Source organism: Cavia porcellus, unplaced genomic scaffold, assembly GCF_034190915.1.
Source record: "Cavia porcellus strain 051 isolate PalLab524CR breed Dunkin Hartley unplaced genomic scaffold, mCavPor4.1 scaffold_2, whole genome shotgun sequence".
Classification (NCBI taxonomy): domain Eukaryota; kingdom Metazoa; phylum Chordata; class Mammalia; order Rodentia; family Caviidae; genus Cavia; species Cavia porcellus.
The window spans coordinates 119,465,079-119,487,771 of NW_026947485.1; positions in this window are offsets into that span (position 1 = coordinate 119,465,079).

The following is a 22,693-nucleotide window of genomic DNA, read 5'->3' on the forward strand; positions in this document are numbered from 1 at the left end:
CTCCTCCCTAAATGTGAAGTGCATGGTTCCTTGAAGAGCTAGGGGTGCACAATGAGCCCTTGTGAGGGCAGCAGCGCCTGTCCCTGTACTTGATTTCTCTGGAAACACATCCTTGCATCGGGTGGTGACGGGCCGCGCAGGGGCTTGGCTGGGGTGACAGGCTGGAAACGCATGTATGTGGCAGGCAGTTGTGAGCTCACATCCGAAGACCGCTGGCCTCCTTTCAGGCTTAGGAGTGTTGACGTAGACGAGGGGGAGAGGAGGCAAGCCTCAGTTCTTTGGCTTGGAAGATTATGAATCTGCGACTTCAAAAGCTGTTTGCAATTTTACATTCGAGTCTTCCTGCCAAGGTGCACGTCTTGTCTTGAGTCAGTTGGCTGGGGAAGCGCTGAGTGGGCCAAGCGGTTTCCTTCTGCTTTGGAAGGACACTCCAGGGGCAGGAGAGTGTGGGCCACAGAGAGGTGACCGGGGTGGGGGCAGTGAAGGAGGCTGGAGACAAGGAAGTAAGAGGAAAGAAGGGCCCCTTCTTTGTCGGTGCTGAGCAGGAGGCCACATGGGCCGAGCAGGAAGAACCCAGGACTTAAGAGTCACAGAGGCCCAGCCAGGGTTGTGTGCTCCACTTTTAAAGCTTTGGGACTAGTCAGCTTCCATCCCTTCTTGGTCCTGCCTTCACCTCCCTTCTGCGTTTACTTGTTGGTCTCCTGCTAGGTCCAGCTGTGGCGTCCTCCTCAAAGCTCAGCAGCCAGCTCTACGCAGAAGAAAGAGTGCTGGTCAGGAGCAGGCAGTCAGGCTGGACCTGCTGTCCCCATTCTAGCCACTCTCGGACTGGGCATGGCCAAGAGTTCCTCTGATCTCCAGGTACCTTGTCTGTAAAGCAAGGCTAGGAAAACCTGCCTTCTTGTCTCACAGAGTTTGTAGGGGCTCACAGAAGAGCTGGTGTCTGAAAAGATTTTGGAAATCTAGAAGAAATGGACCATGAGCTAGGAGGTATGATGGAAATGTATGGTGAGTGTTTAAACTGAAAAAAATTATTCTAGTAAGACACTGATCCCACCATTTTAGCCACTTTGTGGAACAGTTCCGGAAGTCCTCTTTCCTGCGTGTCTTTACAGCTGTTGCTGAAGGCAACCCAAGAGAAAAGCAGGCTTGTAAAAATGTGATGCTGAGTCCACACCCACTTTATTCTCTGGATCTGGTACTGTGTGATTTTCACTTTTCCCCAAAGTCAAAATGATCAGGCAAGGGAAATGTTTTGCAGGACAGTGCAACTAAAGATACTTGTGAAACAGAACTCCAGAGCTGCTGCAGAAAGTGGCAAGAATGACAGAGCTCAAAGACAGGAGGATTCTGACCTTTGCTGGGTTCAGTTGGAAGTGTGCTAGTGTCGATTAGTAATGTCTGCCATGGACAAAACACACAGAAGTGGTCCTTGTGCCATGTGTTTTGTTTTTCTGTTGTAGACTACTGATTTCTAAATCTGGTTGATTCTCTAGACCCATCCGTATACACTGGGAAAAATGCCCATGGTACAGATTTCCAATTTAGTGTTGAGAAGACCTGAGTGAGATGCTGGGGAGAGCTGGGATGAGGTTTTGGGAATCTTAATTTTTTTAAAAGAAAGTCTTTTTTCCTGGCTATCTTGATATGTATCCAGGCATGGGAGTGACTGCCCATATCTAAAATGGAATTGCGGCAGAAATCCAGTCTCCCAAGGTGAGTCTCAGCTCTTGGTGAGTCCCACAGATCTCTGAGGGTTGGAAGAACAGAGCACACAAGAGTTGAACACTTTTTCTAAACTTGGTTATAAGTGTAAGAAGTCAGGCTGTGTGTTTTCAGCAGGTGGACAGATGGGCTGTGCTGTCTGTCATGTGATTCTAGCCCAGCTGCAGCCCACCACCTCTTCCCTCGTGGTCCTCCTCCTCATTGCTATCCAAAGGGCCAGGCCCTGAGATTCATTACCTACCCCTGCTCCCTGTTTTGAATCAGCATCCGTTTTTAACTAATAGTTTCATTAGTCAGGAAAAAGAAAAAGAAAAAGATCAACTAGCTTCTGCGTCAGTCAGTACTAGGTGGGCTGTGAAATTTGTGCTTTATATTGCATCATGTTGACTTTAGCTTTTATTACAAACCGGATTGTTAACATCTCACTGTCGTGTTTACACCTTATTGAATCGCAGGGGCCACAGCTGATATTTTATCACTTGAGGACAGTTTGAGCCACCTGTGTCTCTTTCCCATCCATCCTGTCAGCCAAGGAGAGGCTTTGGGTAATCAGTATCTTGGCTGATAAGACCTTGGAGAGAGAACAGATTTTATAATTTCAACTGAAAATCCCACTCATTCTCATTCAAAAATCAGCGAAGAAGCTGTGACAGCAGAGGTTCTGGTCCCAGTGTCAGATGTTGCATCAGAGTGCAGGGACCTGCAGGCTTCGGAGCTCACTGCACTTTCGTGTGTGAGCGTGGCCTGTGTGTGCACACATGTGCGTGTGTGTGTGTTTAACTATCAACTGCAAGTGGCAGCTCATGATGTGGACTTGGCTCTCGCATGTGCTTTGTTTGGGCAACTTGGCCTCTGTAGGCACTTTTCCATGGGCCCCTGTTCTCTTCCCTCCCAGATTCTGATGATTTGTATCATCCAGTCACTGACAGCACTGAAGTTCAGAATCTGTGAATTTAAGCTGTGTCCCTGCACTGTCTAAGATCTTGGTGCAAGTGAAAACAGAAACAAAAACAAAAACAAAAACAAAACCCACACTGCGAAGCATTCTTCTGCGAGACTCTAGAGACTGTTTCTCTGGATAGTACTTCATTTTCGTTTCCCTGGGCAGGGGCGTGTTCCTCATAGCAAGTGAACAGTGAAACCCCAGATACTCCAATGTGTACACTGACGCTTACGCTGAGGGTTTGAATGGTCTGATTTATTTTATTTTGCTGCAAGGATGTGGGAGAGGGAGGGAACACAGGTGTGCGCGTGAAGATCAAAGGGCAAGCGTGACTGATGGCGTAGGAAGTCCTGACAAATTGGCAGTCTCTGTGTTTGTCTAGAGAGCCCTGTGACAGAGGAGTGTCAGCAGCCCTGCCTCCCAGCTGGAATGAGGGCTCTGAGTGGACCGCCTGTCCTGCTTTACTGGAGCGATCCCTCCTGGCGTGTAAGAGCAGCTGGCAGCCAAACAGCACCTGGGATTTCAGTGTCGTAGGAGCTGATGCCTGCTCTAGGGGATTGGCTATCCTTTCCCCCTTGTTAGAGAAGCTACTAGAGGCTTCAAACCCAAGACCAGAGCAAGTCCTAGCTGCAGATTCTGGGTGATTGTAAAAGACTTCGCACTCCATTCCTGTCCTTGTCTCCCTCAGGCTTTTCCTGGTCTTCTGTTTTCTTAGGTTTGCATTTTCTTCTTGCTTTCTTTGATCCCAGGGAGGATTTCCTGAACTTGCAGCAGCGAGAGAGAGTGTGCCCACTGGGTACTTCCCAGGTCCTATGTGTTTGCTTCTGTGTGTGTGCCAGCTCCTGAGAGAGTTCTCTGCGCCCTTTGGGGATTTGCTGGTCTCTCAGCATCTCTCACCCTGTTGACTGCTGGGGACTGTGGCTTCTCACCCCTCTGAAGTCTCAGATCCCTGCTTCTGTGGGGTGGGGTGGGGAGACGCTGCTTCTTGCTCTGGTGTACTGCTGGTTCTGATTGTCACCTGCGGTACTGTGTCTGTGGGTGCACTGGACCATGGGTTCTTTCTGCTTCATTTTAGGCTCCCCACTGCGTGTCCCCATTTTTGTTGTGTAGTTCCATAGATTTCTAAGAGGCAGAAAGAAGGCAGCTTCTTTGGCATCTAAGCCCGCTTGACTCCTGTACTCCCTGGCATCTGGTTGTAAGGCGGGGCATCCTCAGTGGTCCCTTGGTGATACAGAGGGCCTGGTGACATTTATGGGAAGGCTGTGGTCCCAGGACCTAGTAACTCAAAACTTTACATAACTCAAACAATAGTCTGAACTCGGCTTTGGAGCTTGGAAATTATGTGATCCTCGAACTTAAATTTGAGGGATTTACCTTACTGCACATTTGGAGCATGAAGAGACTTTATTAAATTTATATATCATTCTATTTTAAATTTGCACAGAGGCTAACCACACTGGAATATTCTCTTTGGGTTTGTGTCTGCTAACTCCTATGATCTTTAAAAGTATAATACAATTCTTTAGGGGAAGTATCCCAAGTCTCCCATGGAGAAATATGGGTCTAAAGCTTTTGTAAGCAGGAGGGTAAGCTAAGAGGCCTCAAAAAGAATTTTGAAGTAAATGTGGGGATTGTCCTTACTGCCTTTATGCACAGAAACTTGGAAATGCCTCAAACACAGTTGCTTTTCACCAAATTCAGGGCAGGTTTTTTTATTGCTTCCCAGGGAGGGCAGAGCACTGGATATCGAGCAGGAGTTCAGATCAATGAGCGGTAACACTGGGATACAAGAATGCTAAACTAAACCTGCTCACATGTGCCCCAGTGCTCTGTCTTATTCTCTGCCTTTCAATCTTCCTCTTCATTGAAGATGAACATAATATTGCAACTTGATGTGAAGTGTCAGAGTACTAGGACCTTCTGTGGAACGGCCGGGTAGGAAAGGCAAAGTCTCTATGAATGTGTGTGTGTGTGTGTGTGTGTGTGTGTGTGTGTGTGTCCCTGAAGAAGTCATTGAACTCTCTGTGCCTTCATTTTCTCTCCTGTTAAAATGAAAATAAAAGGAACTGTTGTAAAATTTAGTAACAGTAATTAAATGAGCTGAATTTTGTAAAACTCTCAACATATTGATGTATATTTTACATGCTGTATCACTTTAGAAAAATAGTATCTTCTAAAAATGTCTTCATCTAATGCTTTGGTTTTAGTATGTATAGTACACTTACACAATGGAGTCCTTGTCCATAATATGGGAACCTTTTTTTTTTTTTTTTTTTGGTATTTTTGAGACAGGGTCTTGCTATGCAGTTCAGGCTGGCCTTGAGCTCACTTTGTAGCCCAGGCTGGTCTTGAACTTACCGTGATCCTCCTGCCTCAGCCTCTTGAGTGCTGGGATTACAGGCGTGAGCCACTATGCCTGGTCTTTCAATTTTATTGTCCTAGGTAGCAGCTCTAAAAGTTCCAGAAAGTGGAAATTAATGTGCACAAGACACAGAACTCCTTCTAGATGTCAAGTGGTTGTGACCAGGGAGCCAAGGCTTTGGTTAAAGTACAAGGCAGAGTCCCAGCCCCGTTAACACAGTTGTAGCAGCAGTTTGATACTTTCCTAGCATACACCCAGCACATTTTGTTTTAATAAATGAGGAAATTGAAGCTTAGAGAGATTAAAAAAATAGTCATCTGTTTGAAATCTCCAAAGAGACTGGAAACCAAAGAGTCTGCCTCAGAAGCCTAGGCTTACCACCACTCTTTTGGGGGTGCAGTGCTGGGGACTGAACCTGAGGCTTCACACTGAGCTATAGCCTCAGTCCTTTTTTTGTTTAATTATGATTTTAAGACCGAGTCTCTCTAAGTTGTCAAATGGGGCTCAGATTTGTAGTCCTTCTTCCTGGGGCTGTCAGAGTGCTGGGATTACAGCCCAACACGACCACGCCCGTTTCGCCCACCTTCACAGACAACTCTACCCTGCTAGCGACACGCTCCTTAGAGCTGAAGCTATCCTGTCTCTATAGTGCTTCCTTTCTTTTTAGAATTTCACTGTCAGTTTTATTGTATGTTCCATAATCTTACTCAAGGTTTATTGAACTCATACTTCGGTGTCCTTGTGTCCTTATGTGGTGGGAACCAGAACATTGTTTCTGTTAGGATTCTTACTTTCTTCTCTATTTTACTTCTCTGTAGTTAGAGTGGTCCACAAATTTATCAAACGCTGAACAGGAAAGAAGGTTAAAATTTCGCTAAGACAGCAGGTGGACTGAAGACCTCACAGTTGCTTTCAGCACGCCTTTACTCTTTTAACTACTTTCTGAATGGTCTCCCATAGCCAGTGGTACTGTGCACGTGAATGATTAAGTCTGAGTGTAAGTTGAATGACGAACGGGATAACTTTCAGGGAAACAGCCATTTTTAGTAAGTGTCAGCTGTTGTGTCACCATAGAGAAGTGTCTATCATGAGACCATTTAACATGCTTCAGGTGTTTTATTCTTATAACTGTCTGATGTGATTAAGATTTGTTAGCATTTAAGCATGATTCACAATTTTAAACTGGAAGAGAAAGTGATGTTTTTGCCAGCCTGTGGAATAAACTGAGGTTCTCTGAATTTGTGTATCTTCTGATTAATTTGTCAAGTGCTTGTGTGGCTCTCAGGGAATTCAGTGAATATCTTTATGGTAAATCGAGGATTGTTGATTTATTAGACTGACTGCCTAATAATTCTTTCTCTTTTTTTTCTGCATGTGTATCAATTCTCACTGATGCCTTTCTGTGTTGTGTAAATCGCACAAATGTCTGTAAAGAATGTTGTAAAATATCATTCTGTGGCATATATATATATATAACTCAAACTACATCTAATATGCAATTAAACTTAAATGTACTTTGAGTTAAAAATTTAAGGATGGAAAAAAACAAAATGAAACAAAACAAACAAAAATTTACCATGTTAGTGATGTTTGCACTTTCGTAAATGCTAAAGTCCAGGGTGATCCTGAATACATATTCTTTTCAAGTGCTTTCTAAAAGAGAGAGAGAGAGAAAAAAAAAAAGGATTGAGAAAGCTGCATTTCTTTAGTCTGTTCAAAATTAGGTTTTGTGGGAACTTTCATTTTCTGAACAGCCCATGGAGCCTGTTGGTCCATCTAAACATGGATTCACTGAATGTGGGTTTACTTAAAGAACAAGATCTGCCCAACTGACTTCATTTCCTCTTCTGACAGAGCGGGGAGCCTGGGGAGGAGGGTAATGCCACAGACAGGACGCATCTGGGTTTCAGAAAGATGCGTGATAGCCCCTTCTGAGTCCTCATGGGAAAGATGAAGATCTATGAGCTGGGGAGAGGTACCAAGACTCGCTCTGCAGAACCATCCCTGGCTCCCGCCGGCGCCTCCAGCCAGGAGGCTGCAGCCGCAGAGTGCCCATCTTTCCACATCATGACATTTTGACCTGATGCTTGGGTGACCTCAGAAGAGAGGAAGAATGGAGCCATCAGGACACATCTGTGTGCGGTTAGAAAGCTGCAAATTCTTTACTGTGAGGAAACCTTTATCGTGCACTTGGAGGCTGGGCAGGGCTCACTTTCTGAGTGATAAAGGCTGGGATTTCTGCTGGCCGTGAGTGATGCAGGAATGATCCTTGTGAAGCAGCTGCTGGGAGAGAATTACGCATTGAATCGCCTGCTAACTGGAAACAGTTTGAGTACGAAAAAGTATTAGGCCTCCTCTGCTCTGCTGCAGCCTGGCCACTGCAGTGCTGCTCAGGACCAAAGCCGGGGTCTGATTTTGAGGGGGGAGGTAGTTCACAGCTCCGGCCAGCCCGGGTCCTGAAAAACCTGGGTCCTGGAAAGCCCGGACACAGAAACAGCCGAGGCATCTTAGGACTGTTCAGAGGAAAGAAGCTGGGCTACAGCTCCTCCAGAGGCTGAGGCAGGGGGATCAAGTTGAGGTAAACCCGCACAATTTGGTGAGACCCTGTTTAAGTAAATAAAGCGGCGGGGAGAAGAAAAAGAGGAAGAGCGTAAGAAAGAGAAAAGGGGAGACAAGGAAGGATGAGAGAGACCAGAGAATGAAGAGAGGAGAAGAGAGGAGAGGAGAAGGGAGAGAAAAGGAAGAAGGAGGAGGAGGAGAAGAAGGAGGAGGAGGAGGAGGAGGAGGAGGAGGAGAAGGAGAAGGAGAAGGAGAAGGAGAAGGAGAAGGAGAAGAAGAAGAAGAAGAAGAAGAAGAAGAAGAAGAAGAAGAAGAAGAAGAAGAAGAAGAAAAGGGGCAGGAGAGGGGGAGAGGAAAAGGAAGGAGGAGCAGAGAAGGCAGATAAAAAGAAGCTGGCATCCAGCAAGAGTGCTGTGACCTTCCCTGCCATCTGGTTTAGATATTTAAAGAATATGGAACAGAGGTTAAATTTCTGGAACTCCAGGTCGAAAGAATTAGGGCTGAGAGATACAAGCACAAAGCGTGGAGTAACAGGTGCTCTTCACACAATGCAGGACTCTTAGACGATGATATAATCTGCTCATGGCTGGGTGAGTTCAAGGAGAGGGGATGGGGACACTGCGGAAGGAAGAGCGTGCACCTGACATTGGACGGCCAAAAGCAGGTGATGGGTTCTCCTGGGGTGCCAGCCCGCTTGGCGACGGTGAGAGAGCGGGCACTCTATTAACGTCTCCACACCTCCGGTCTCTCCTGTGTGTCATGCACGGAATAACAACTCCTTTCTCTGGCAGAGGTTGTGATGTTCCATCTGGGTGACACGCCTGTGTCCCCCGGCACCCAGGAAATGCTCTATAAATGCCAGCGGTTGCTATTACTGCTCCAGATGTGCATGAGGGCTGGTGTAGACGCTGCGCCTTCCAAATCTTATACATTGCACCTCTGATCAAGGTAAGTATTACACAGGTTCAAAAAGGACAGATGTATTTAGGGTCTATCTCTCAAAGGCCCTCCGTTGTATCCTTCTACTTCTTCAGGAATCAAACGCGTGACCTCATTCTTGCCAGGCAGGCGCTTATGCTACCAGGTGAATCCTCAGACTTCATCTCTGTACTTCTACTCAACAATCCTTTCCAACATGGTTAGGGCGGAGCTGGGGCACAAACGCCAGGCTTCTTTCTCTCAGATGCGTGGCACTGAAACCAAAATGGCAGAGGTGGTACACTCCTGCAATCCCAGCACTCCAGAGGCTGAGGCAGGAGGGTGGTTGTAAGTTCTGGAACCAGCCTGGGTTACAAAAGAGCCTAAGGCCAGCCTGAGAGACCCTGTCTCAAAAACACAAACACAAACAAAAACAAACAAGCAAACAAACAAAATGACAGAGGCCTTGGGTGCCTCCATTCTGAGATCCCAAGGCTCTGTTTTTGTTCCTTTTCTTGGGACATAGCGGTCATATGGAAAACCAGGGAAGGTTGTGCTTAAATTAAAATTGTGTTAGAGATTTTTACGCCTACTAATCTGTTATTGTTTCTATTGTATTAATATCATATGAGTAGAGTACATCTATTGTATTAATATCATATGAGTACTGGAATAATCATGCAATTTAAAAGAATTACACTCCTTGTTAGAGAAGAAAAGGCAAACACAACAGGGCCTCACTCCGCAGTGGCCTTAGCCACTGCTGGTGGGGTCCTGCCACCGCTGGCCAACAGAACACCCATGGTACATTTGTTGGGAGGCGAAAGCATTTCCGGAGCCCGGCTGCTTTTCCTCCCTTTCCCAGTCCCCCCACGTGCTTGAACACACAGCAGCCAGGCACTAGAGGGCATTCTTGGACCACCTGTTATCAAAGAATGGCCCCTGGGCAGGAGGAAGCTCTGCACTTTGGCCTCCTTTTGTGTGAAGCTGTGGTTTCTAACTTAACTTGCAGTTTCTAGCATAACCCCTGGGGGGTCTGGGAGCTTTTGCTAAATCACCACTGCCCAGCCCAGGGGCATAGGCAGGGACATTTTCCTGAGTGATCCCTGAGTCTGGATCTTTCTGCTCTTGTCTGATATGGGTCTCATCCTCCAAGCTGGGCAGGCAGCGTGGTGAGTCTGGGAGTCCAGAGACATGTGGGCTTTAGTCTCAGCAATCATGCTGTCTTGATCTTCACCAAGAAGCCTCCCCTGTCAGGTTGCTCATCTGTAAAATGGAGGTGAGAAGGAATACTGGAAGGCCATTTTGAAGTCTTAACTATCAGTGGCAGAAATTCCTCCCTTTCTCTTCTTTTTCTCCCCTTCAACCCTTCCCTTCCTTCCTTTCCCATTAAACAAAGGAGAACCTGGGATACCCTGAGCCTTGGAGCGGCTCTTCTGTGAACTTACAGTGCTAAGGAAGGTAGAGCACCCTACGTGTGGCAGACTTGGAGGCTATGCACTGGGCGTGTGAGTGCAGAGCTAACTGCCTAAGCTACATCATGGAGCAGATGCAGTGCTGGGGCCAGGGGCCAGGAGTCTGTACCCGCACTGGCAGTTAGACATTGGCCGCAGGCTACCCCTGGATGAACCTGAAAGGTGACACTCTGGAGTTAGGGGCAACGCTCTAGGGCAGGAAGCAGATGAGAGGATAGAGTGTGATTGTACCATACAGTCAGTGTTTAATTAAGATAAATGATTATGGTAAAAACACATTGCCACGAACCCACCTTGCTCTAAACACACTCATCCTGTTGTTCTTGCCACTTTCTGCAGCAGCTCTGGAGTCCTCTTTCCTGAGGGTCTCCAGTTGTGCTGTCCTGGCTGCCCTGATATCCTGAATCAATTCGAAGCATCTGTCTTTCACGGCCATTGTGATTTTGGAAAAGAATCAGAAGTCACACAATGCCAGATCTGGTGACTAAAGTGGCTGAGGCCATAGTGTCCTGTGTTTAGGACCCTGACTTTCCACTGAGTGGCACTGGGCAGCAGCATTCCACATTTATCATCATACCTTGTAAAAAACAAAACAAAAAACCTCCTTGAAAGAAGACTGTTTCAGAACGTGGCAAGAATGACGGGACAAGTGTGTTCAAAGCATGTGTGTGGAACTTTGAAGGAAGTTCATGGCAATATGTCTTTTACTGCAATATTTATATTTTTAAATGGAAATAGCCACTGCACCGTTTGACCAGCTGTTCTGTGTAGTCACCGGTGTCCTGGAGCTGGGTTGCCGCATGGCAGAGCAGATTGTAAATATCACTCCCCAGCTCCCCACTCAGCAGCCTTACTCTGGTAGCTTGGATTTGTCACCATGGGAACATTTGCATCATGAAAATGCATGAAAGCTACAGAGATCTGGGCCTTTGCACCCCTCAGTGAGCTGGTTGCTAAACATCTTCCAGGATGCCATCACCCGGCACCCTGTGTGGCCTGGCACAGAATCCTGGATGCTGAAGAGGATGCGAACAGGGCACCCAATGCATCTCAGGTGGAGGCTGATAGACACTGCGTCCACAGAGGACCTCTCCAGTAACATCATCAGTTGTCCAACTGTTCCTTCAGGGTTGGCCTCTCCAGCACAGCATTGAGATGCACGGAATGAATTGCTCACAGATCTCCTGGCCAAACAACTGAGTTCGTTTTTTAAGTTCAGAAGAAAGGCAGTGAGAAAGCGAGGTAGGGAGGAAAGAGCCTGAAAACCCAAGGACCTGCCGGAAGGGGCGGGGAAGAGCTCTGTTGTCTTGGTTGGGGACAGAATTCCAAATATGATGGCACTGGAGTACTTTTTGAGAGTTATGTTTTGGAATTTATAATTTAAAACATTGTGCTTAACTCGGATGCTGAAGGGTTAGTCCCTGCCCACCCCCACCGGCCTTGTTCATGTTTGGCAAATGCTTTACCATTGGGCATTGGGGCTTAAACTTTTATTATAGAAAGTTTAATATATTTTCACAAATATGCAAAATTATATCTGCAGATAGAGGTGATGAGCCCTGTAAGTACCTGTGCACTCCTCACAAGGATCGGACAGTTAAGTTCTGCCCAGTCTCCCTTCACTTATACCCTCGCTCACATGCTGGGGGCTTAGAAGGAGTATCAAAGGCTTAGTTGAATGCAATGTGGAAAAAAGTCAGGAGTGGAGAACTTTCCCAAGGAATGGGAACAGGCTTTTGACCAACTGTAGTCCGAGTGGCTAATGGACCACTTTCCCTACTGATTAGGATAGGGTAGGAATCATTAGGAGACACACGAAGTGCATTTTTACAGGGAGCCCTATGTGCTCTGAATAACTCTATGAGTTTTCTTTCTAGCTCCTCCTAAAATGAAGGGAAAGAAAGGAAGGACTGCAGGGTGTAAAATGAATTTAGTATTTCTTTGTTCTCTAAATGATGATTATGTAAGTCAGTTTTCCATTACTATAGCAAATTCTTGCAACAGTCAGCTTATAAAGGGATTATAAGTCAAGACTCACAGTTTCAGAGACGGCAGTCCACAGTCCATAGTCAGGTGGATCCACTGGTTTTAGGCCCTGGTGAAGGTCCTGGGTGGCATGGTGGAGAGCACCATGGAGCAAAGCTTCTAAATGATATTCCATCCATTCTAATGGCAAGGCTGTCACAATCTTAATAAGATAGAAATCTTAACTCTCTTTTGATGGGCAAAGAAATTTCATTAGAAAAGAGAAATAAGCTTTGACCTTCTTGTGATAGATTTTTGTACTCACAATGATAGATTATAGTTTGTAGTTTCTTTCTTTTGGTTCTTTTATAGTCTTAGGGTTTGGGTTAAGGGATGCCGTTGACCTTTTATCAGAATAGGAGGTTTCTTTCTCTCTATTTTCAGGCTATCTTTTCCCTCTTATTCCCTGCAACTCCGAAGATTATGTACCTGTGAACTCTTGATAATGTAGAATTGAAAGAACATAGAGCAGGGTTCCAGAAAGAGCATGCTGGAAAAATTATTAATTGATTAGTATGGCTGAGTAAACTAGGGGAACTTGGTTCAGCCATCATGGGTTTATCACATGACCCTCCTAGAAAGGTCAGTTGCAAGTGGACAAATGACTTGAAAAATTAGTTCACTAGGAGTTTCAGAAAGCCAAACATCAGCAGAGAAATGGCTCCACCTAGAATGCTATTTTCTAATTACTGGACTGCAGCTATTTTACTAGAACTGCTTGAGATAAAGCCCTGTTCTCGGTGCACATGAAGAATCTGGGAAACATGTGCGCTATTTATCTGCAGAGGATTTTACTTGCTGGGTTGTTGACAGACTTTAAGTCTGGACCTGTAGGGCTCAAAGGCAGAAAATGAAAGAAAGTGTTCTTTCCTAAGGGCTGGCTATGACAGAAGCCTGGAAAAGCCTGTGCCAGCCTCAGTTCTTACAACTCACCTCTCCTAGATGATAAATCTTCAGGATGTATTTATGAAGTTTAAAATTACCCTGTAGCTGGCTGAATTTCTGCTGAAATTTTCCCCCAGGTTTTGGAAATCAAGTTTAATTATTTCTTGGCTTTTTTACTGGAACTTGCTCTTTGTTTGCCTTTCACAGAAATGTCATGATGTCAAAGGAAATATGGTTTGCCATAAAGGTGCACCGATATTTCTGATATTGTGCAGGAATAGATTTTGTGCACTTGCATATGCATATTAGCAGAAGTTGGGCTTCATTTTTCAAAAAAAGACTATGTATTTTATGGAAATTTTAAAAGAATAGTTTAGGTTCACAGCAAAATCATGAGGGAGGTGCAGAGGATTCCCAAGTTCTCTGCCCCAACACAGGCCTGGCCTTACTTGTTGTCTTTGTTACTTTTCTCTTGTGGCTGAGACAAAATGCCCAACACCCAAATGAAGGAAGGAAAGGTTTATTTAGCTTACAGTCTGTAGAGGTTTCAGTCCAAAATCAGCTGGCTCCAAGGCAAGGTGGTATGGCATGAGGGCAACACTTCAAGGCAGCAGCCAGCAAAAGCAGCCAGTGCAAAAACGGGGAAAGAGAAAGCATCTTCTCCTCCTTTTCACTGTATGCAGGCCACCCCCTACCAACTTTCCGGGGCCGGTATAACACTCACAAGATCTCTGTGCCCTCCTTTTGCACAGGCTGAAGATGTTTACAAAGTAAGGACCCTGGCTCCCTGCTGAGTCTCTTAGTCAAACTTCTAAACTTCTTGAGTTGAAGCAGTGTATGAACCGTAACACTGGTGATCAAGGTGTCTCACCACAGGGACACATTTGTCACAACTGCAGGACCTGCATGGACTCACGATTCCCATCCAACACCCACAGTTTACCTCACAATTCATTTTTGGTTCCTGACAGCCCATTATTTTGAAAAAAAATTTTAATGATGTGTATCCATGCTGAAGGTGTGTAGAATAGTTTCAGAATTTCATTTTTGAAAAGTTAATTCTTACATAACTTTTATTCTCTTAGCACATTCCTATCCTGTCCCCAAACGAAACAGTTTTCATGTGATGACAGGTAACAGCACACGTATGCTGCAGTTGATGAATATTGGAAGTGAATGCTGTAAGGTGTGTGATTACTCCAAAAATTGTAAGGATTTTTCTAATTAAGAGAGAGGAGAATTTTGAAATGGAAAGCTGTCCCCCAAAACAGGGAAGCCCACCGGCAGGATGAGTAAGACAGTGTATAATCAGCCCTGGCAGGGTGTGGGGGTGCCCTTCAATTCAGGGTCACTCTTGGGCATTGGCTCTCACTAGAGGCCAGCGGACAGCTGTCTTCAAAAGCTCATATATTACTAACTCTGCTTAGTTGCTTTCAAATGTCTGTGACTCAAACCCTGAAGTCGGAAATCATATTCACTTGGGAATGAATTCCAGCCAATCTGACTTATGAACAGTAATCAAAAACTATGGTGAATCTTCAAATTAAAAAAAAAATACGTTCACAGGATGAGATGCATTGCCATGAGTTCCCCTCAAAATCCTCTGCCTCACTTTTTAAAAATGAAGTTTACCAGGGCTGCAGATTTTGCTCAGTGGTGTGTCTGCCTGGCAAGTGCGAGGTTGTAAGTTTGACCCCTGGTATCAAAAAGAAAGTTTACTGGCACATTCCCTGTGATCACTTTCATCACAGGAGTTTGCATCCCTACCCTTCCTTCAGTTCCCTTCCCTCCCTAATCTACAAAAGCTCTGTTTCCCTTTTTTGCTTCCTTTCTCATTGTTTTTCTTTTCCCTTTCTTGATTTTCCCCACCTTAGTTCCCCTTCTCATATGAACATTCTCTTTCTATTTTACAATATCTGTTACACTTTTGGCCCTTATTTACACTTTTGGTTTCTCATAGCAGAGAAACAATGTAGTATTTACACATGTGTCTGATTTATTTTACTTAAGAGTTTGGTCTCAAGTTGCATCCATTTACCAAAAAATGTCTCAGATTTATCTTTCTTTATCACAGAGTGGTACTCCATTGTATAAAAAACCCTACATCTTCTTTATCCTTTCATCAATTGATGGCATTTGGGCTGTTTCCAAGATTTAGCTATTACAAACTGCGTTACTATAAACATGGGTGTGCATCATTGTGGCAGGATGCTTTTGATTCTTTGGGGAGATACCAAGAAGAGGGGTAGAATGGAATGTGTAGTTGTAGTGTTTTGAGAATTGCACCAGTCTACATGCCCACCAGCAGTGGAAAGGGTTCCTTTTTAATCAGCCTCTGCTTCATTTTGAATGCACTCATCCCACTGTTATTGCCCCTTTCTGCAGCAGCTCTGGAGTGCTCTTTCCTGAGTGTCTTCAGCTGCCTTGATGTCCTGAATCAACTCAAAACATTTCCCTTTCCTGATCATTTTTACTTTGGAAAAAAGCCTGAAGTCACAGGGTGTCAGAACTGGTGAATAAGATGGGTGGTTTTTATTCAACAGAAACTGCCTTAAATTTTGATCAGTGAGGTGTGGTCAAAAACTCTGGTAAATTTTTAAATAAAAACCTTTATTACAATAAAAGACATATTGCCAATTAATCATTCTTTATGTCCAAAAATACTCTCTTGCAACTTGAAAACAGTAATCCCATTGTTCTTGGTAGTATGTCTTTTACTGTAATGTTTTAAAAAATCATAAATATTCCCTGGAGTTTTTACGCATCCTTTGTGTTTCTGGGGGAGCAAAAATCAGAACCTTGAATTTACTCAAATGGTGCTGGGATAATCTCAAGTCACCTAATGACAAAATAACCTCAGGGTTATCCTAAAACTTTAATTGTGTAGTGAGTGTATGTCCTGAAGGCCAAAGAAAAGGAATATAGACTTCTAATTATGTACTAAATTTTTCATGACAGGAGAGGTTAATTGCTCACGGTTTCAGGGCATTCAGTCCATGGCCAGCTGGCACCGAGACAGGAACCTCGTGGCGGAAGAGGGTGGAGAAACAATGCTGAGTTCATTGTGGTTGAGAAGAAGAGTAGAGAGATGGTGCCAGAGAAGAAGGGGCCAGGCACCAGACATCGTGTCCAAGTTTACCCTCCACGAGACACCCCGAAACACCCAGGGATGTGCTTTGTTAATCTGCTAGGCTTTCTTAATCCAGTGAGACTGACGTAAACAGATTAATGGCTACAGGCTACATGGTGGGAAAAGTGTTGTGTCTGAGAAATGGGGAAGAGGCAGAAGCGGATGACAGCAGATGAGTCTAAGAAGGTGCCAAGCAGGAGAAACGAAGTGGTTTGTAGAATTGGTCCTTGTTCCTCTAATCTGGATACAAGACTAACACAGATTAAACTGAATGGCACACCATGAAATCCTAAATTAGGTTATATAGATGGCACTGGTGGTAGGAGAATAGAATGAACAAAAATTAAAACAAGGTCCCTGAGCTGGGTAGTGAGTGCTCCATGGCAGAAAAGGCACTGGAGTTTGATTTTGAAATGGGAGTGGGATGCACGTGTGGAGTGGCTGGAGGAGGCTGAGGCGACTGAGTTGGTGAGAAATACGACTGTGTAGGAGGGATACAGCAGGTATACAGAGACCTAAGAAGAAATCTAGAACACAGTGTTTATTCTTGCAGTCAGTCAACAATCATTGGTAGGACTTCAACTGGTCCAGATTCTGAAGATAAAGACAAGGAATTGAGGTCTTTGCTTGCAGGGAGCTTAAGTCTAGTGCAGACACAAGAAGTGCCAGTCAGACAGCTCAGTGCCTCTCCAGGAAAAGTGGGCTTGCACTTTGTGAGCATCAGAAGCATTCTACACGTAAAAATAACACTGGAGCAATAATTAGCTTCCAGGCTGAGTGGGATGCGCTGACATGTTAATGTGTTTGCTCGAGCAGATAGCAACCCTCGAACTGGGCAGTGCCAAACCACAATAGGCACAGGGTACAGAGAGGGAAAACTTTTATAAGGTGTTCGCAAAGGCGAGATTAAAAGCATTTCTTTGATTGCTTAAAGTGAAAAGTCCCCTGTTAGAGGTTCACTGCCAGTTTCTGCTCAGTTAGGCTTAGCTGTTGGTGCTGAGCTAGGGCTCCATTGCTCAACTCGGAGGAGCTCAAGGTGCTAGAGCCTTGGCCTAAGGGTCTCCTGGGAACCATCTCATCTGAGCAGCTCCTCCTAGTGCAGGATCCTCGGTTCTGTTGCTCAGTTTGCCGGTGCTTGGTTTCTTTAGAGGGAAGAGAGGATTGTATACGGCACCCAGAGCCTGTGTGTCTGTTGTTACTGTTGGATTTGCAGTGCCCAGTGTCAAAAGGAAGGGGAGGAAGGGAAGGAATCAAGCGTAGAAAGAAAGAATTGTGGAGCACTTGGTGATGTATAGAAAGTGGGAGGATTAGGAAAGCAGAGATGAACAGGTAAAAGCCACAGAAAGATGATTCCAGTAAATGAATGACTAAATCAATAAATCACAATAAACAAATAAAATAGAGACCACATTCTAATAACAAGTAGTAGAAGACAAAGCGTGGAGGGAAGTAGACCCTGAAAACAGTGACAACCACGTGGGAAAGCTGGCCTTGCAGCTGGACAGTCTCCCCTGCTGCTGGACCACTTAGACACTTAGGGCAAGACATAGCCTCACCTGGCTGCAGCGAAGGTTTGTGGGATGCTCTGACCACATGACAGTGAATGCCTAGGAAGATCCAGTTTGTCTAGGAAGATCTGGTGTCTGTTTACCATACATGCAAATAAGAGGGAGGGAGCTGAAGAGAGCACACTTTTAATCTAAAGGATTACAAAGTGGAACAAGGAGATTCTGGGGAGTGTCACTATGCAAGCTAAAAACCCAGGGTTTCGACACCTCATGGCTGAGGGTTCCAAGGTAGCAGTATTTACTGATGAGCTCAACCTAACAAGCACTGTGCCCCGCAGTTTCCCTGCTGATTCTGTATCCTGCTCACCTGGCTCACCTGCTGCTCCTCCTCTGAGGTCACTTAATGAAGGAGGGTTTTTTGTGTGACACTTCCTGAGGTCCCCAGGGAAGCCACGTGCCCACAGAAAGCCACTGGGTTGGGGATCTTGCTCTCAATAAATGTGTGGGGACCGCCTGGGAAACACCCTCCTCCCCAACAAGGGTCTTCCTTTAGCAGCCCTTTGAAGGCCAGGGCTGCATGGCCATGAGCCTGGCCCTTGGTCCAGATGCTGGTTCTGTGGCTGACCTCTGGGTGGAGGGATGAGGGTCACGAGGAGATGAGAGATGTGGGATCTTAAAGTGTCATGGCCACAGCCATGGTGTCATATTTAACACCTCTGACTGAGCCAGAGAGGCTGACAGGAGAGAGACATCTCGGGTCCTTACACGGGACTCAGTAGCAGACCTGTAGGCTGTGTTCTCTGTGGGCTGGAAGAATAGGGGCTTTCCTTTTTTCTTCCCCTTCCTTCCTTCCTTCCTTCCTTCCTTCCTTCCTTCCTTTCTTTCTTTCTTTCTTTCTTTCTTTCTTTCTTTCTTTCTTTCTTTCTTTCTTTCTGTTTTTAATCTGAATTTTAATTAGATTGTTTGAGCTCAATTTGAAAGTCAGAAATTGAATAAGGATCTCTAAACTTAGTTTAAGTAATTTGATCACCTAGTCAACCTAGCTCGGTCTGGGTGTCTTAGATTCACATTTTTTATTTTATTAACAACTTTATTCTCTGCTATTTGCCAAGCTTTGGTTAAGCATTTTGCTGAGTTGAACACTGTGGAAATTTGTTGTAATTGGAGGGGAAAGAATCACATGTGGTTTCTTCCAAACCTTTTTCCAATTCTTCGTCTTATTTTTTTTTTTGGTTCTGAATTCCATGGGAAAATTACCCCAAAAGGGTTATTTTCTCCTTTAATGATGCAACAATGCGTGGTTTGCTTTGCCTGTTTTTATTTTCTAGCTGCATTATAATTACATTTTCCCATACCGCTAATTTTTTTCCTTCCAAATTAGTAGATATAAAATTCTGATGGCTCTTTGAGGAGCTGATCTTCCCAGATTCTCTCCTTGGGCTGTCCTTCGTGTGGGAATAGATGCCTGGACAGCCAGGTCCCTATCTGCTCACTTCATGGCAATCTGTCACACTGGCTTTTTAATTAGCAGCTGCAGGTGAATCCCTAAGTGGCACCTCATTTGCATACAGGAGCCAAGGACTTGCAGGTCCTGTCATAAATCTCAGTTACCCAGGCAGAGCAGCAGTGTTAGTAGGCATCCTCACGGTCACCTCATCAGCTCATTTCAGTGGCTTTGTCCATGCTGGTGCTTGTAAATAGGGTGACAGATGACTTGTTACATTCATTTGTTAGCAAAAAGTGGTTTTTGAAAAAGAAAGAACTAAGGGGGAAAACAAAGAAAAAAAAATGTATATAGCACCCTATTAGGCAGCAGCAGGAGGTATGGTGTTAGTAGCATGCAATTTTATTGTTTCTTCTTGTTGGGTCAATTCTTGGGTGGCCTTAGCATGGCAGCTGCAGCTGATTGTATGAGAATGCTGATTGTGTAAGAGATAAGATCAGCACCTGGTCACACTGTCTCTGAGCGTCAGGAGCCTGAAAACCCCAGGCTCTGGGGATTTAGCTCAGCGGCTTAAGCACCTGCCTTGCAAGAAGGTGGTCGTGAGTTCGATTCCTGGTACTGATAAAAAAGAAAAAGACAAAAAACAAAAACAAAAAAACAAAACCCTGGCTCGGCTCAGTGTAGAATCTCAATGAAGCATCGATGTCTTCCCAGAATGCACTTTGACCCAAAGGCCATGACACTGGACTGGTGGTAACAGGGATGTCTCTTTGATCATGGATGTTTACAACCCTTGGGCTGTTGGGAGGCAGAGGTGCTCCCAGTTTCTGGCCATTTCGAAGAACATTCCCATTGGTTAACCTGGGTAAGGACAGTACCATTGTCAGATGTTTGCTGAGGAGCCACACACGCCAGGACAAAGACTCACAGAACAAAGCCACCACTAACAGGGTACCGAGTCCTTAGTCTAGCACATGGTAGGATGAAACTACAAAGCAACTGGTGTGACAGGTGCACAGTATTGGCTTAATTAACAACGAACAAACTCTAAAGTTTGCATCTAGTTTTGTATAAGAGATAAGATCAGTATTATTTTTCAGGCACAGCCCATAAACTTTTTACACCAAGGGACAGAATGCAATCAAGCGGGCATGAACAGAACTTGCGGCGTGGCTGGTTCAAGTTCCTGTCAGTGTTATTTCTTCTATCAGACCTAGATGCTTAATTTTTACAATGACTTGGGCATTTGTCGTTTATTTTCTTAAATGTAGCGTTACTCTAAGCTTGGGCAGCCCATGTCCCTGGATTTGTGGGTTACACACATACTGCTTAAACTTCAATGGCAAACCTGTGAAGAGCTGAGGTGAATTACTGTCTATCATGGTCCTTTCTTATCCTGTAGACCTGACAGCTCTTGGGGAATTGGCTCTTATGCCAATTATTCCTTGGGAAAAGGTATAAAGGTGACCTTTACTGATACCACTTAGCTGTCCCTACAGAGTTCTGCACACTGAGACCACTGGCAGCATCTTATTCTCTGGCAAGGTTTATCCAACACCCAAGAAGTGCAGAGCTCTCCAGACGCATTGGATGTACAGGTTACATTCTACCTTGGTATCTTGATATCAGCACGATTTGGTAGCTTTTCTTAAAAAAAGAACCAAAAACTACCTTCCACCTTGAATCGAGTTTCCCAATTTTATTTACATCCACTTATCTTCCAAATCAGAATATTACAGTTTTCAGTTTGAAGTTACCTTTCCACTGTGTAACTGGTGACTAAAGCCTATACATTGACTTCTGCAAGCGTCACTGCATAGGAAAGCTGAGTTGGGTTTGGAGTGGTGGGAAAGATGTCAAATTGCCATGCTGTCCCTGTCGTGTGGGAGTCTTTCCTTCTCTGCAAATTCTTTCTTTACAAGACGATGATACTTTGAGTTTGATGTTTAATTTCCATAAAGAACAGCATTTTTTGATACGTAAATTTGTTGTTTTTCAACAAATATCTCTTTGCTTCAAATTAGAACACTATTATGCTAAAGTTATTTGGTAAAATGATGGGGTGGAAAGACTTCTGAGAGTCGGTTTGATGTAGTAGTTACAGAGCAATGGGTTTTAGGCTCAGAAAAACCTACATTCTTGTTCAAATCTGTCTTGACAATGCATATTCTTGGTAGCTTTATTTCTTCATGAGTGTCTGTAGAATGCGGATGGCAGTTATAATGATTCAGTGACACTGGGGTGACCTAGAGTGGTCGCAGATTACTTAGCACAATGCTTTGCTTACAGTAAAAACCTAGCGAATACTGGTTCCTCATATAATGAACAATCCTAATAGCAGGGCTCATGCAGGGACATGGTAACACAGTGCAGTGACTTTGCATCAAATGGTGAACTTTGCATGAGATTTTAGGTCTTCTCTCTATTCTTTGAAAAAAAAATTTTTTTTTGAAAATCCACCAAAGAAATGGCAGTTGTCATTTATCGACTGGCCATTCCAGGGGAGGTAGTTTTCTTTTTCAGTGATAAAAAGTTAAGCAAGACTACTTTCCTTTTTTGGAGACTACCAGGAAACCCTTTCTGGAACTTTTGAATCATGTGGGACCCATGCAGTTCCTTGTCCCTTATTCAAGTACACTCTGTTCATCCTTATTCTGCTCCCATTTCTGTGATTTAGATCAGCATCTCTCGGCCCTGAATATACAGTGGTTTAGCATCAACTTTTGAAAATTTTTGAGAAACTTCTGGAAATTACCGGCACCTGAGCCCCAGGCCTGGATAGTCTTTATCTGCTCTTACCATGTTGCAGGCCTCTGGACCAGAGCCTATTGCTGGAATCTCCCAACCCCTTCTTCCTCTCTTTCCTCCTCTATATAAACGGATTTATCTATTTGATCAGAGCCATGTTCAGTCAGTCAGGAGACCCGAGGTTAGGTCATGCCAACAACTGCCGCAGTGAGTGATTAAAACCACGGAAGGCTTGTTTCTTCCTGCCCTGCATGTCCATCTTGCCTTAGTGCAGGGATCTGCAGGGTCCTGGCCAGCAGCGCTCCTTCCTCTGGGATGCTACTGGTTGTTGTGTCAAGGGAGGGCAACCACTCTAGTCCTGAAGTGCATATGTCACGTTGGTTTTAAGATATTTTTGGCTAGCACTGGCCATCTAGCCATGTTCATGAACAGTGAGCATGTCAGGCCTAGAGTCCTCAGAGGTGGAGCCGAAATTTGGAGACTGCTGCATATGACCACCCTCTGAAAGTTCCTCACACGGTTCTCTCATATATATATATGCATAGTGAATTCATTGAATTGAATTTAAATTTCAGGTTAATAACACCTTTTATAGAGGTAAATCTTGTAACCTGCAATCATTTGTTTATTTTCCCTTTTTCTAAATTCTCACTGTACTTTTCCATGCCACATAGAAATTTACTACTTCACTGTATGCTGTGTTGAATTTCACATCTGAAGGACCCTTCAGAAGTCACGTGGTCTAGCTTCCATGTAGACTTTGGTTTTTAAAACCAAGGTGGATGTCAAATTGTTTATTTTTTTGTAATTTTTATTGTAAAGACAATAAAACCAAGACAAAAAAAAACCCACCAGAATAAAGCCAATCAAATCTAAATAGAGCAAGTGATACAGGACTTCAAAACAAGATAATAGGAAATCAACAATGGCTTCCATAATGACTCTTGTCTTCCAAATAGCTGCCCATTCCTTCA